The sequence below is a fragment of the Chiloscyllium punctatum genome, chromosome 5, assembly GCF_047496795.1.
Source record: "Chiloscyllium punctatum isolate Juve2018m chromosome 5, sChiPun1.3, whole genome shotgun sequence".
Classification (NCBI taxonomy): Eukaryota; Metazoa; Chordata; class Chondrichthyes; order Orectolobiformes; family Hemiscylliidae; genus Chiloscyllium; species Chiloscyllium punctatum.
Window position 1 is genome coordinate 118,080,729 of NC_092743.1, and position 13,026 is coordinate 118,093,754.

General features: G+C 50.5%; 1 protein-coding gene across 1 annotated transcript in view; it reads right to left on the reverse strand.

Annotated features, from left to right (window-relative positions):
- LOC140477385 (activin receptor type-1-like) overlaps window positions 1-9,207 on the reverse strand; it is a 56,065-nt gene extending 46,858 nt beyond the window's left edge. The window contains exon 1 of the mRNA XM_072571196.1: window positions 9,071-9,207. The gene's annotated coding sequence lies outside the window, so the exon portion shown is untranslated. The remainder of the gene's footprint in view (window positions 1-9,070) is intronic.
- Between the last annotated feature and the right edge of the window lie 3,819 nt (window positions 9,208-13,026).

Consider the following 13,026-nt stretch of genomic DNA (forward strand, 5'->3'; position numbering starts at 1 on the left):
TTTTACAGCAAATCAGTGCGAAATGAAGACACCTCATCTAAATGGATTATTGCCATGTGTGCTTATCCCCTCTTACAGTTGGAAGAGTGCCAGCACAACACGGGTCATCAAAGGTGGAGATGGGTAACTCAATAACTGCTGAAATATTGTGGCAGAAGGTGAGGAGCAAGGGTAGATAAGACTTTGAAAATGCAGTTGTACAATTTACAAAGGACAAATGTACAGCAATAGGGACAGAGCAAGACACTGGAACCAAATTAGTAACTCCTTCAAAAAGTTGGCATCAGCATGACGGGACAAGTGACCTCCTTCTGTGCTGCATTCGGTAACCATTTCTGATTCAGGTAACATCGACATTTAAATTTTTTTAAAGTTAGAGGTGCAATTGCAACATTAACTGTAAAATGTTTATCCACTATTCAACAGTATGTAACTGATTAAGGGTTTATGACTTTAGTAATTGTATAATTATAGTTCACTTACCAATTTAGAATCCTCAATATATTTGAAAGAAATGCACTGTAGATTTGCTAAGACAGCCCAGAGTATCAGCAAATAAGGACACCCAATAATTTTACATGTTTTGATCAATGGCTACTATCATTCTTTACTTCCTATCAAAACACTTCGCACTCCACTCACTTTCGCATCTCTTTCCGTGCTGTATGACTCTATGAAACAGTATTCTACAGAGATCGTGTGGGTGTAGTGTTCACACAGAGAAACCTCATCGCAATGTTCTTGTTAAACGGCCCATTACATGATCTAATCTTTCATTAGCAGAAGAATATTAGTGTGTACATGCATGGCTCAGCATAATTACACAAACTAATAAGGCTGAAGGTTCATAAACCCCCAGGACCCAATATTCTACATCTCAGAATGATGATGGTGCTGGTTGGAAAAATAATCAATATATTAATCATCTTTCAAAATGTTATCGATTCAAGAAGTATTCCTCCAGGTTAGAATCATGTCACAACATTATTTAAGAAGGAGCAAGGAACATCAGTAGTAGGGAAAGTTCGAACATGCAGAATAAAGGATAGTGTAAATGGGTGATCTGAAGAAGAGTGATCAGATTGAGCATAGTTAATGTCGATTTGTGAATGGAAAATTGCATTTGACAATCATGTTGAAGTTTTTTGAGGATGTTACTAACAGAATTCAGAAAGGGATGTCAATGGATGAAGTACACTTGAATTTTCAGAAAGCTTTTGATATGGTCCCTCCCACCAGAGGTTGGTGCATAAAATCAAAGCACGACATAGAAGATAATACACTGACACAGCTTAAAGATTGGCTTACAGGCAGAAAACAGTTGGAATAAATGGGTCATTCTCAAGATAGCAGCCTGTGAACAGTCGGGTACCACAAGGATCAGTACTTGGCACCCAGTTGCTTACAATGCATATTAATAAACTGGATGAGAGGAACAAATGTAATACTTTCAAACTTGCAAATGGTACAAAGCCAAGTGGAAACGTATGGTGTGATGAAAATGTTAAACAGTTTCTGCAAGATTTGGTCAGGCTTAGTGATAGGCAAGTACATGGCAGATGGAATATAATGTGGAATAATGTGAGGTTATCTACTTCACTGCAGCATTGGGGAGGGCTGCATTTTGTTTTCGAGGCACCTTTCAATGATTGCCTATTCTCCCAGAAAACTGACATGCACATTTCCAATTTTTTTCAACCTGAAGTGTCAGTAGTGGCATGCCTACCTAAGAGAAAGCCGGGGACTAAGTCGAGCAGAAAATCTAGGTGAACATTCAGAAGTGAGACATGATGCATTTTGACACAAAAAAATGTGAAAAGGCATTATATACTTAATAGTACACTCCAAAAGAGTGTTTAGGAAAAGAGGGACATGGGGATTTATGTACACAGATCTCGGAAGGTGGCAGGTTACAAGAGTGTGGTTATCAACACAGGAGGAGATCACAAGGCTTTCCAAATAAAGGCATGAAGTACAGAAACAGGAATGTTATGCTAAAAAACTATGCACCTCAGGTTAAGGTCACAACTGTTTCCAGTTCTGGGAACAGAACTTTAGGAAGGATGTGGAAGTCCTCAAGAAGCTGCAGAAGAGATACCAGGGATGAGGGAATTTAGCTCCACTGTGAGGTCGGAGAAGCTAGTGTCCAAGGAGATTGAGCAGAGATTTGATAGAGGTGGATAAGATGAACATTTACATAATGTTAGCAAAATAGCTGCTCCTGTTAGCTGATGGTACAAGAATTAGGAAATATAGATCTTAAGCATTGTGTAAGAGAAACTGAGCAGATGTGAGGAAGAACATGCTGATTTAACAAGCACCAATGACTTAGAAGGAAAAGAAAAAACTGCTCACTGATGCTCAGTCTGGGTTTTGCCAGCTCCTGACCACGTTACAGCCTTGATTCAAAGATGGACAAAGGAGATGAAATCCAGAAGTGAGGTGAAAATGCATTCCCTTGATATTAAGGCATCATTTGACTAAGTGTATCAAGGAACCTTAATAGAACTGGAGTCAAAGGCAATTAGGAAACTCTCCAGTGGCTAGAGTCATACCTGGCACAAAGGTGGTGATTCTGGTTGTTGAAAGTTAATCTCCACAGCTCCAGAGCATCACTGAAGAAATTCCTCAGGATCATGTCCTAGGCCCTAACATCTATAGCTGTTTCAATTACATCCCTGCCATCTCATGGCTAGCAGTAGGGATGTTAATTGATAAATGCACAATGTTCAACATAACTTGCAACTCCACAGATTACTGAAGCAGTCCATATGCAGAAACATTTTCCATGCATAACTACATCTGTGCCACACAGGTGCCAGGTAATGACCATCTCCAACAAGACAGAATCCAACCATTACCCTTTGATACAAAATGGCATTACTATTACAGAATATTCCAAAATTAACAATCCCAGGGGTTATTACTGACCAGAAATTGAATTGGACCAGCCATGTAAATACTATGGCTACAGAAGGTCAAAGGCGAGGAGTTCTGCAGTGACTAACTGATCTATCTCTATTCCCCCCCATCCTCCGCCCCCACCCCACACAGATTCTCTACTAAAGTTGCAGGCTTACTCGGAGTAAAGAACTTACTCTGATATCTGTCCAGTATCTATCACCCCTCAATTTAAAGCTACGTCCCCTCATATCAGCCATCACCATCCGAGGAAAAAGGCTCTCGCTGTCCACCCTATCTAAACTTTTAATTATCTCATATGTCTCTATTACGTGACCTCTCAACCTTCTTCTCTCTAATCAAAACAGCCTCAAGTCCCTCAGCCTTTCTTCATAAGACCTTCCCTCCATAACTGACAACCTAGTAAATCTCCTCTGCACCCTTTGTAATGCTTCCACATCCTTCCTACAAATAGAATCCCTATTGAATTAGAATCCCTGTGTGGAAACAGGCCCTTCTGCCCAACAAGTCCACACAGACCTATTTAGTTCAGACTCATGCACCTAACCTATACATCTCTGAACACTATGAGCAATTTAGCATGACCATGTCACCTGACCTGCACATCTTTGAATTGTGGGAGGGAACTGAAGCACCCGGAGGAAACCCATGCCAACACAGGGAGAATGTGCAAACTCCACACACACAGTCATCGAGGCTGAATCGAAGTCGGGTTGCTGATGCTATGAGGCAGCAATTCTAACCACTGAGCCATTGTGCTGGCCCATAACGCGATGACCAAAACTGTACAAAATACTCCAAATGTGGCTGCACCAGAGTTTTGCACAGCTCAGCATGACCTCATGGCTCCGAAACTCAATCCCTCTAATAATAAAAGCTAGCACACTGCACACCTTCTTAATGCCACCTGGGTGACAACTTTCAGGGATCTATGTACATGGACACAGAGATCTCTCTGCTCATCCACACTACCAAGAATCTTACTATTAGCCCAGTACTCAGTATTCCTGTTATTCCTTCTAAAGTGAATCACCTCACACATTTCCGCCTTAAACTCCATTTGCCATCTCTCAGCCCAGCTCTGTAGCTTACCCATGTCCCTTTGTAACCAACATCACTATTCACAACTCTACCGACCTTAGTGTCATTTGCAAATCTACTAAGCCATCTTTCTATGCCCTCATTCATGGCATTTATAAAAATGACAAATAGCAGTGGCCCCAAAACAGATCCTTGAAGTACACCACTAGGAGAGTCATAGAGATGTACAGCATGGAAACAGACCCTTCGGTCCAACCCATCCATGCCGACCAGATATACCTACCCAATCTAGTCCCACCTGCCAGCGCCTGGCCCATATCCCTCCATGATGAACATTTCCCATCAACAGCCAAGGAAGGAAAAAATCATTTGAGGTGAGAGGAATAGGGAGAAATCTATACACAACTGATAAAGGCAAGCATCTTCTCAATAACATATTAACCTGAACACCGCCTGTCTCTGTCCACCCCAACACTGGCTTCATTCCACTGGCTCACCCTCGGGCTCACTCAACAGACCCCCCCCCACCACGGCACTCTCGAGCTCACTCAACAAACCCCCCCACAACGGCACCCTCGGGCTCCATCTATCGCATCCGTCCCCTCGAGCTCACACTAACCCCCCAACGCCCTCTCAGTCTCTCCCTCCCCCACCCACCAAAGTCTCTCTCTCCCCCCTGCCCCCCACCATCTCACCAAGCCCCCTCACAGTCTCCCCCTCTACCCCCATCTACTCACACCAACAGTCTTCCCCCACACCCCCCCACCTTCTCTATCCCCCCACCCCGGTCTCTTTCTCACCTCCAGTCAAACCTGCCCACCCCACAGTTTCCCTCTCTCCCCCCGCCCCGGTCTCTCTCACACTCGCCCACCCCCCCACAACCTCACCTCTGCCCCCCTCCCCGGTCTCTCACACCCCTGGCTACCTCTCTCCAACCCCTCCCCGATCTCTCTCTTTCCCACACCCCCTCCACAGTCCATACGACCCACCCACCGGTCTCTTGCTCTCCCCCATCTCCCCACCGCACAATCTCCCTCTCTACGACACCCCTGCCCCGCTCTCGCTCCCCCCACTCCGGTCTTACCTCCCACCCCACAGTCTCCCTCTCTACCCCCTCCCTGGTCTCTCTCTCCCTCCATCTCTCCTCCCTCTCCCCCTCCATCTCTCCCTCTCCCTCTCCGTCTCACTCTCTTCCTCTCCACAGCCCCGTCTCTCCCTCTTCCTCTCCACTCCCCCCGTCTCTCCCTCTTCCTCTCCACCCCCCTCGTCTCTCCCTCTTCCTCTCCACCCCCCCCGTCTCTCCCTCTTCCTCTCCACCCCCTGTCTCTCGTTCTTCACCCCCCCGTCTCTCCCTCTTCCTCTCCACCCACTGTCTCTCGTTCTTCACCCCCCCTCCGTTTCTCCCTCTTCCTCTCCACCCCCTCTCTGTCTCACCCTCTTCCTCTCCCTCTTCCTCTCCACCGCCCCGTCATTCCCTCTTCACCCCCCTCTGTCTCTCCACCTTCCTCTGCGCCCCCCACTCCGTTTCTCCCTCTCCGCCCCCTCTCCCCCCCACAGTCTCTCCCTCTCTCTCCCTCCAAGTCTCTCCCCTTCCCTCCCACCGTCTTTCTCCCCCTCTTTCCCAACAGTCTATCCTTCTCTCTCTCTCTCTCTCCTCCCCCGCCGTCTCTCCCTCCCCACCCGTCACTACCTCTCTCTTCCCCCCACGTCTCTCCCTCTCTCTCCCCTCCCACCGTCACTACCTCTCTCCCCCCCCACCGTCTCTCCCTCTCTCTCCCCCCCCACCGTCTCTCCCTCTCTCTCCCCCTCCCCACCGTCTCTCCCTCTCTCTCCCCCTCCCCACCGTCTCTCCCTCTCTCTCCCCCTCCCCACCGTCTCTCCCTCTCTCTCCCCCTCCCCACCGTCTCTCCCTCTCTCTCCCCCTCCCCACCGTCTCTCCCTCTCTCTCCCCCTCCCCACCGTCTCTCCCTCTCTCTCCCCCTCCCCACCGTCTCTCCCTCTCTCTCCCCCTCCCCACCGTCTCTCCCTCTCTCTCTCCCCCCCCACCGTCTCTCCCTCTCTCTCTCCCCCCCCACCGTCTCTCCCTCTCCCTCTCTCCCCCCGTCTCTCCCTCTCTCTCTCCCCCCCGTCTCTCCCTCTCTCTCTCCCCCCCCACCGTCTCTCCCTCTCTCTCTCCCCCCCCACCGTCTCTCCCTCTCTCTCCACCCCCCCCCGTCTCTCCCTCCCTCTCTCCCCCCCGTCTCTCCCTCTCTTTCCCCCCCCCACCCCCATCTCTCCCTCCCTCTCTCCCCCCCACGTCTCTCCCTCTCTCCCCCCCCGTCTCTCCCTCTCTCCCCCCCCGTCTCTCCCTCTCTCCCCCCCCGTCTCTCCCTCTCTCTCTCCCCCCCCCGTCTCTCCCTCTCTCTCTCCCCCCCCCGTCTCTCCCTCTCTCTCTCCCCCCCCCGTCTCTCCCTCTCTCTCTCTCTCTCTCTCCCGCCCCGTCTCTCCCTCTCTCTCTCCCCCCGTCTCTCCCTCTCTCTCTCTCTCCACCCCCCCGTCTCTCCCTCCCCCCGTCTCTCCCTCCCCCCGTCTCTCCCTCTCTCTCTCCCCCCGTCTCTCCCTCTCTCTCTCCCCCCCGTCTCTCCCTCTCTCTCTCCCCCCCCGTCTCTCCCTCTCTCTCTCCCCCCCCGTCTCTCCCTCTCTCTCTCCCCCCCCGTCTCTCCCTCTCTCTCTCCCCCCCCGTCTCTCCCTCTCTCTCTCCCCCCCCGTCTCTCCCTCTCTCTCTCCCCCCCCCGTCTCTCCCTCTCTCTCTCCCCCCCGGGTCTCTCCCTCTCTCTCTCCCCCCCCCCGTCTCTCCCTCTCTCTCTCCCCCCCCCGTCTCTCCCTCTCTCTCTCTCTCTTCCCCCCCCCCGTCTCTCCCTCTCTCTCCCCCCACCGTCTCTCCCTCTCTCTCTCTCTCCCCCCCCGTCTCTCCCTCTCTCTCTCCCCCCCGTCTCTCCCTCTCTCTCTCTCTCCCCCCCCCGTCTCTCCCTCTCTCTCTCCCCGTCTCTCCCTCTCTCTCCCCCTCGTCTCTCCCCCCCGTCTCTCCCTCTCTCTCCCCCCCACCCCCGTCTCTCCCTCCCTTCCCCCCCCCACCCCCGTCTCTCCCTCCCTCTCTCCCCCCCGTCTCGCCCTCTCTTCCCCCCCCCACCCCCCGTCTCTCCCTCTCTCTCTCCCCCCCCGTCTCTCCCTCTCTCTCTCTCTCCCCCCCCGTCTCTCCCTCTCTCTCTCCCCCCCGTCTCTCCCTCTCTCTCCCCCCCGTCTCTCCCTCTCTCTCCCCCCCGTCTCTCCCTCTCTTTCCCCCCCACCCCCGTCTCTCCCTCCCTTCCCCCCCCACCCCCGTCTCTCCCTCCCTTCCCCCCCCACCCCCGTCTCTCCCTCCCTTCCCCCCCCCACCCCCGTCTCTCCCTCCCTTCCCCCCCCACCCCCGTCTCTCCCTCCCTCTCTCCCCCCCCGTCTCGCCCTCTCTTCCCCCCCCCACCCCCCGTCTCTCCCTCTCTCTCTCCCCCCCGTCTCTCCCTCTCTCCCCCCCCGTCTCTCCCTCTCTCTCTCCCCCCCCGTCTCGCCCTCTCTTCCCCCCCCACCCCCCGTCTCTCCCTCTCTCTCTCCCCCCCCGTCTCTCCCTCTCTCCCCCCCGTCTCTCCCTCCCTCTCTCCCCCCCCGTCTCGCCCTCTCTTTCCCCCCCCCACCCCCGTCTCTCCCTCTCTCCCCCCCACGTCTCTCCCTCTCTCTCCCCCCCGTCTCTCCCTCTCTCTCTCCCCCCGTCTCTCTCTCTCTCTCCCCCCCGTCTCTCCCTCTCTCTCTCTCCCCCCCCCGTCTCTCCCTCTCTCTCTCTCTCTCTCCCCCCCCGTCTCTCCCTCTCTCCCCCCCGTCTCTCTCTCTCTCCCCCCCCGTCTCTCCCTCTCTCCCCCCCCGTCTCTCCCTCTCTCTCTCTCCCCCCCCGTCTCTCCCTCTCTCTCTCTCTCTCTCTCCCCCGTCTCTCTCTCTCTCTCTCTCCCCCCCGTCTCTCTCTCTCTCTCTCCCCCCCGTCTCTCTCTCCCTCCCCCCCCGTCTCTCCCTCTCTCCCCCCCGTCTCTCCCACTCTCCCCCCCCCTCTCTCTCTCCCCCCCGTCTCTCCCTCTCTCCCCCCCCTCTCTCTCTCCCCCCCGTCTCTCCCTCTCCCCCCCCGTCTCTCCCTCTCCCCCACCGTCTCTCCCTCTCCCCCCCCGTCTCTCCCTCTCTCCCCCCCGTCTCTCTCTCTCTCCCCCCCGTCTCTCTCTCTCTCCCCCCCGTCTCTCTCTCTCTCCCCCCCGTCTCTCTCTCTCTCCCCCCCCGTCTCTCCCTCTCTCTCTCTCCCCCCCCGTCTCTCTCTCTGTCTCTCCCCCCCCGTCTCTCTCTCTCTCTCTCCCCCCGTCTCTCCCTCTCCCCCCCCGTCTCTCTCTCTCTCCCCCCCCCGTCTCTCTCTCTCTCCCCCCCGTCTCTCTCTCTCTCCCCCCCCCCGTCTCTCTCTCTCTCCCCCCCCCCGTCTCTCTCTCTCTCCCCCCCCCCGTCTCTCTCTCTCTCCCCCCCCCCGTCTCTCTCTATCTCTCCCCCCCCCGTCTCTCCCTCTCTCTCTCTCCCCCCCCGTCTCTCCCTCTCTCTCTCTCCCCCCCCGTCTCTCTCTCTGTCTCTCCCCCCCCGTCTCTCTCTCTCTCTCCCCCCCCGTCTCTCCCTCTCCCCCCCCGTCTCTCTCTCTCTCCCCCCCCCGTCTCTCTCTCTGCCCCCCCGTCTCTCTCTCTCTCCCCCCCATCTCTCCCTCTCCCCCCCCGTCTCTCTCTCTCTCCCCCCGTCTCTCTCTCTCTCCCCCCCCCCGTCTCTCTCTCTCTCCCCCCCCCCGTCTCTCTCTCTCTCCCCCCCGTCTCTCCCTCTCTCTCCCCCCCGTCTCTCCCTCTCTCTCCCCCCCGTCTCTCCCTCTCTCTCTCCCCCCCGTCTCTCCCTCTCCCCCCCCGTCTCTCTCTCTCCCCCCCCCCCGTCTCTCTCTCCCTCTCCCCCGTCTCTCCCTCTCTCTCTTCTCCCCCCCCCCCCCAGTCTGTCCCTCTAATCTCTACGAACGGTGTGTTTCTGCTCTTACCCCTCCCCCCCGGTTCCGGTGCTGGTGCCGGGCCTCCTGCTGGGATCCGCACGGCTCGGGCTGAGAAAGCCCCCGCTCCTGGGCCTGCAGCTCCCGGCTCCTCAGGGTGAGGCTCGGGCCCGACACTGCGGCATGACGTCAGCGCGCAACGCACCGCGCGCCGGCTAGACACAACTCACTGTGCACTGTCTGAAACAATGTGCATGCTGTGGGTGTGTACAGTCTGAAACAATGTAGAGTCTGTGGGTGTATACAGTCTGAAACAATGTGCAGTTTGTGGGTGTGTACAGTCTGACAATGGGCAGTCTTTGGGTGTGTACAGTCTGAAACAATGTGCAGTTTGTGGGTGTGTACAGTCTGAAGCAATGTAGAGTGTGTGGGTGTATACAGTCTGACAATGTGCAGTCTGTGGGTGTGTATAGTCTGAAACAATGTTTCAGACTGTACACACCCACATACTGCACATTGTCAGACTGTACACACCCACAAACTGCATATTGTTCCAGACTGCACATTGTCAGACTGTAAACACCCACATACTGCACATTGTCAGACTGTACACACCAACAGACTGCACATTGTGCATTGTTCCAGACTGTACACACCCACACACTGCTCATTGTTTCAGACTGTACACACCCACAGACTGCTCATTGTTTCAGACTGTACACACCCACAGACTGCACATTGTCAGATTGTATACACCTACAGACTGCACACAACCACACACTGTACATTGTTTCAGACTGTACACGCCTACAGACTGCACATTGTATAGTGTGTGGGTGTGTACAGTCTGAAACAATGTGCAGTGTGTGGGTGTGTACAATCTGACAATGTGCAGTGTGTTTCAGACTGTACACACCCACAGACTGCACAATGTGTAGTGTGGCGGTGCGTACAGTCTGACAGAGAGTGTGTATAGTCTGACAATGTGCAGTCTGTGGATGTGTACAGTCTGACGATGTGCAGTCTGACAGTGAGTACATCCAGTCTAGGTTAGAGTGGTGCTCGAAAAGCACAGCAGTTCAGGCAGCATCAGAGGAGCAGTAAAATCGACGTTTCGGGCAAAAGCCTGATGAAGGGCTTTTGCCCGAAACGTCGATTTTACTGCCCCTCGGATGCTGCCTTAACTGCTGTGCTTTTCCAGCACCACTCTAAACTGGACTCTGGTTTCAAACATCTGCATTCATGTTTTTACCTAGTGAGTACATACAGTGTGACAATGTGCAGTCTGTGGGTGTATACCGTTTGACAGTGAATGTGTAGTTTGACAGTGTGCACTCTATGGGTGTGTACAGTCTGACAGTATGTACAGTCTGACTGCAGTATGTGGGTGTATTACAGTCTGACAGTATGTACAGTCTGACAATGTGCAGTCTGTGTGTACAGCAAGAATGCACAGTCTGACAGTGACTGTGTACAGTATATGAATTTGTACTGACAGTGAATGCATACATTCTGACAGTTAGTGTGTACATTCTGACAATGTGTGTCATCTGTGAATGTCTACAGTCTGAGAGCAAATGTGTATAGTCTGTGTGTAATCTGACAGTGAAAGTGTACAGTCTGTGAATCTGTGCAGACTGAAGGTGAATGTATCCAATCAGTGTGTAGTCTGACAGTGAATCTGTAGTGTACACACTCTTGATAGTGAATGATAGTGAATGAGTACTGTCTGTGAATGTGCACAGTCTGGCAGTTTATATGTAGTCTTAGTGTACAGTCCGACAGTGTGTATACATCTTGACAGTGCATAATCTGAATGTGCGTACTGACAGTGTACAGTTTGTATGTCCAGGAAACCACCCCTCTCATAGCAGTGACTCTTCTTCATACTTTTCTCAGCCATATCCTTCATCATCCTTTGTAGAACTGAATGATTCCTTTAAATACCAGCTATTGCATCATGTGTGCACACAGTACATCCACAAACACATGATTGCATCAAGAACCCCATTAAATTTATTAAATTGTACTTGGCTCTGTTTTTTATTTACTTGAGAGATATGGATGTCGTTGGCTGGGCCAGCATTCATTGCCTGTCCCTACTTGCCTCTAAGAAGGTGGCGGTGAGCTGGTCTCTTGAACTGCTACAGTCCATATACTGCAGTTAGATCCACAATGCCATTAATGATAACATTCCAAGATTTTGACCCAGCCAGAGTGATGGAACGATAATATATTTCCAGTTCAGGATCATGAGTGGTTTAGATTGGAACAAATGGTGGTGTTTCCATGTATCTGCTGCCCTTGACCTTCTAGATACAAGTGGCTGTAGGTTTGGAAGATGCTGTCTAAGGAATCTTGGTGAATTTCTACACTGCATCTTGTAAATTGTGCACATCACTGCTGAGTGTTGGTCGTGGAGGGAGTAGATGTGGTACCAATTGGCCAGGTTTGCACATCATGCAGTGCTGCCATTTTAAACCTGCAAATAGACTCTCACAATGGATTCCCTCTTCATGGTTAGTGTCAGGACCAAGATGCAAGGAATTTTAAAACTACAGCCCTCAGGTGTAATATGTCTTGGTGGGAAGAAATTGAATCATTGCTGAGCCCTAGACAAACATAATAAGGTAGCCTGCAATTTAACAATAAACTAATCGGAAAAGAAGTGCTGGAAAGTGAAATACCTATCTTACTGTATACGACAAATAAAATAATTATATCTACGACACACTGCTGGCTATTAAGTATTCTATATAAACCATTTTTTATTTATGAAAATTAAGAATGCAAATCAATGTGACAGAAGCACTCAATTCTTTTAAAATATTCCTTTAATCGGATTTAAATGTGTAACATAAATACTAATATTTTTCCAAGGAGAACACATCCTTGTACTATGATAAATTGAGGTCTACAATAAGTGCCTAAACGTTTACAAAATCTAAAATTGTATTCCATTTTTTAAAAAAGATCTCATGAAGGCACCTACAACGTAATACTGAAGATATACAAATAACTTCATATAAAAGATAGGCCTTGTGTGCACAAAGTACAAAAATAAAGAACAAAAGTAGAGCTAAAATGGCACACAGCATTCAGCTCAATAGTACACTGTCATACATTCTAAAAATGGACTTCAGTTTAATTTGAGAAGTATCTATTAGTTTTCATGCATTAATACTTTCATATGGCATTTTCTCTATAAAGTTGTATAACAAAATCCTTCAAAAATTTTAAATAGCTTATACACTATAAATATTTCAGCTCCAGACCACGAATTAAACACTTCATTGAATATTTTTAATCTCAAGGATTATTAAAATAATAAATTTCAGTTTACTTTATACACTTAAATGATTGTCATATTGTAGACATGGCTTCATTCTTTTTAACATGTTGCAAAAAATATAGAGCAATGCTATTACTGAAGAAAGAAAATACACATTGCTCATTTAAACCAAAGCCTCAGTCCAGAAAATTATTAGATCTTGCATTTATGTTGTTATATTTATACAAGTTTTTAAAAAAGACTCCCAGCATCAAATACTTACACAATATAACTATTTACTCTCACTGTTGCAGTACAAATTTTAATCCACAAAAGGAGAAGGAAAATTTACTTTATTAAAGTACTCCACCAAAAAACAAGAGGACCTTTAAGACAAATTCTAAAAGATGTTTTAAATTCTCCCTCCCACTCACCATTGTTCCTTCTCCTTTAACTGAAAGCAAACATATTAACATGTGATGGAAAAATACATTTTCTGCAATCAATGCTTAAATATCACTTTTTAAAATGTTGTATTCTTTTATGGGATATGGGCATTGCTAGTAAGGTTGTTGCCCATCCCTCACTGTCCTTGAACCGTGTGGCTTGCTAGACAATTTCAGAGAGCAGTTAATTGGCAAGCACATTGCTGTAGGCCTGGAGTCACAGAGGCCTGATGGCAAATTTACCTCCGTAAAAAAACTAGATGGATCTTTCAAGACTAATTTTCAATTGT